Below are 3362 nucleotides of genomic sequence, written 5' to 3' on the forward strand. Positions count from 1 at the left end.
TAGGATCTTCTTTATAATGATCCAAAGAGACTGATGATGTTTCATTTTCTGTATCCTTTAAATATTCTTCAAATATTCAAATATCACTTCTTCCTGAATCTAACACACTGACTTCATTTTCAAAATGCATCACTTTATTTTCCTTACAAGGCATCCACACATTTAAGCAGGTGACAGTCACATGATTTCTTCAGTGAGCTCCAAGGCATCCATGAGTGTTCCCGGAGCTCATAGCCAGAGGAGTCCTGAGGTTTCAGATATTAAAGCTTTCCTCACAACCACACATTCCTTTGAAGTTTGGGTTATTGAACTCACTGGGTAATTTGTCCTCAACATAGTTCGTTTCTGTCCCTGAAAGTGCTAGCTGTGCTTTCTTTTTGATGAACACTCTGACTCCATCTTGAACAACTTCTTCATCAGAATCTCCTTTTGTTTTTGTATATTCTAGAGTGTAAGAAAGGCCATTACAGCTTCTGGTTTGGACACAAACTTTCACAGCTACATTCTCAGGCTTATCTTTAAGAAGTTGTTTTATCTTGTTTACTGCTGATGGTGTCAGGGTGAGGGCAGCCTGGGTGGGCTGCAGCTTCCTCTCGCTCACAGCCGGGACAGTGGCCAGGACTAAGGAAGCGGACATCTTTGTCATTCCGGTGCCCCAGTGCCTCGGACCAGAGCTCAGCAACCTCGGCCTCTCTCCATGGACACAGTGGCTATTTCTATTTCTCGAGCTTTACTCTGTGTTGGTTAATATGATAAGATTAGTGGGAATCCGAACTACAGTACTAACTAATGGCTAAATTATTATATGCATGAAAACCTAGAATTAAAGTTTCAATAGGCTGTCTTCCACTTTAATAAAAGCTATCTTCTCACCTCTGCCTTTTACCAAAGTATAAATTACCTTTACAAGTGAAGTCTCTGTGGGAGACTAGACTGAAGAGGAGCCCAAGAGCCACTGGAACAATTTGAAATTGGATGTCATGAGTGTGAAATTTGGGGAAACCGCAGTCAAGAATCTTTCTATGTTTGTTTGCTTTTTGAAGAGCATTGAACATGAACCTAGAAAATACAGTTACTATGAACAACTAATGCATAGCAAATTAGAAAATGTTAGCACAAGAGTTAGCACATGGGCAAAGTAAAATCATTATTCCTCAGGCTATCTGCAAAACTAGGAATCCAGTGATTCATAAAAGAAAAATCGATAAATTGGACTTTATTACAATTAAAAAGTTTGCTCTTCAAAAGACCCTGTTAAGACAATGAAAAGAAAAGCCACAAGCTAAAAGAAAATATTAATATATGTGAATCATATATGTGATGAAGGATTCATATCCAGAATATATAAAGAGCTGTCAAATCTCAATAATAAGGAAACAAAAAACGCGTACAAAAATGGGCATAGCATTTGAAAGACACTACACCAAAGCAATTATGTCAATGCAAATAAGCACATGAAAAGATGCTCAACATCTTTTAGTCATTAGGAAACTGCAAATAAAAACTCCCAGTGAGAAATAACCATGCACTTATTAGAATGACTTTTTTTAAAAACTAAAAGAAAGGAAAAAACAACACTGATAATACTAAGTATACTGGGAGGAACAAAGAGCGTTGCATTGCTGTTTGGATCGCAAAACTTTGGTTCCAAGTTTGCCACTTTGGCCAAGAGTTTCAGTTTCTTTTACAGTTAAACATGTCATTATCATATTGCCCAGTAATGCTATTCTTAGATATTTATGGTCAAAATTTATGTACACATGAAAATCTGTATGTGAATGTTTATAGCAGCTTTATCCATAATTGCCCCAAAGTGAGAATAACCCAAATGTCCTTAAGTGGTGAATGGATCAATAAAATGATATAGCTATATAATGTAACACTACTCAGCAGAAAAAAGAAACAGACTATTAATACCTGAAACAACAGGGATGAATCTCAAATGCATTATATTGAGAGAAAGAAGCCAGACTCAAAAGGGTATATGCTATATGATACCATTTATGTAACATTCTGATAGAGGCAAAACTATAAAGATGTAAAAGTGATCATTGTCTACGAGGGCCCAAAGGTGGGTAGAGGAGCAAGAGGAACTTTGCAGAGTGAATGGAATTCTTCTATATCTTGATTTTAGTGATGATTGCATGACTGTCAGTTCCATGTTATCAAAACTCATGGAACCGTATCTCAAAAAGGGTGAATTTTACTGTATGTAAATTACACCTCAATTTAAAAAAATAAAAGAAGAAGCTTGAGTCACAATTACCAAGCTCTCTAATACATGAGACAATCTAAACAAATCCACATAATACATTTTTTTAAATTGTCAAAACTTATTATTCCATGGGGCTTCTGTTATGTAAAACTGGAAGATTTGTTTTGGTAATTCTAAATCAAAATCTTGGTCCTTTTTAAGGTGCTGAGACAAAGGCTATTCACCTGCCTTAAAATCATTAATATGATTATAAAACATTAATGAATATTGAATTAATTTCTCATTGAACATAACTTTTTCAGAATAAAAATTGTTTTGAAAGGTTTACCTTTTAAGGTAAAAGTGTCCCCCTGACTGGAGGTACTCACACAGAGGTTAGATGACCCTCTGTTGAGATCCTTTACCCAGTGTATAAATTAATGAGATATTTTTTCAGTTCCCCTCTATAGTATTTCAGAATGGTATTTGCCAACGAATAGATCAACTGGATGCTCAAAGAGTGTATTTAAAGAAAAAAGATGTTTGCCTGTACCAATGAAATCTTTTTTATGCTGCCTGTTACCTCACTGTGTAAATAAAAAGATCACAAAGCAAGTGTATAACTTCTTCTAATTAGAATAAGAATATAGGCATACAGAAATTTAATTTTGTTGGGAAAATATGGAGAAGTTGAAACAAAATTTCAAAGTAAACCTTCACCAAACCTTTGCATCTCCTTTCTATCCAGCACAAACAGCACTTCTAACCAACAGCCTTCATTTTTAACTTCTTATCAAGTAGTCTGGGTGGTGTACAGACACAACATAATTCAAAAATTTGCTAAGACATTTTAGATAAAAGAGTTGAAAAGTGATGCTTAATGCAATTCCACTTATCTGAATGATAAAGATAAATTTCTCATGAAGACAGGTTGAGGAATTATGCTATGGAAATAAGAACGTGGTTTATACCTTTGTTTCATTCTTTATTTATAATTAAAAAAACACAAAAATATTTAAGATCTGAGCCATAGGGTTATCCCTCATCCATAATAAATTAGGGCAGTGTTATGAAAGGCATCAGTTGCATAGCCATAAGAAAACTGAGCCTGAAAACTTTATTTAGAAGCAAATAGATTTTTTATGATGTATAGGAGAAAATTCGTGCA

The 3362-nt window shown here is 34.8% G+C and overlaps 1 pseudogene; it reads right to left on the reverse strand.

Annotated features, from left to right (window-relative positions):
• Positions 1-253: 253 nt before the first annotated feature.
• LOC105810235 lies at positions 254-704 on the reverse strand (annotated as a pseudogene).
• Positions 705-3362: the final 2658 nt, after the last annotated feature.

Source organism: Propithecus coquereli, unplaced genomic scaffold (genome assembly GCF_000956105.1).
Source record: "Propithecus coquereli isolate 6110/MARCELLA unplaced genomic scaffold, Pcoq_1.0 Scaffold207, whole genome shotgun sequence".
Taxonomy (NCBI): Eukaryota; Metazoa; Chordata; class Mammalia; order Primates; family Indriidae; genus Propithecus; species Propithecus coquereli.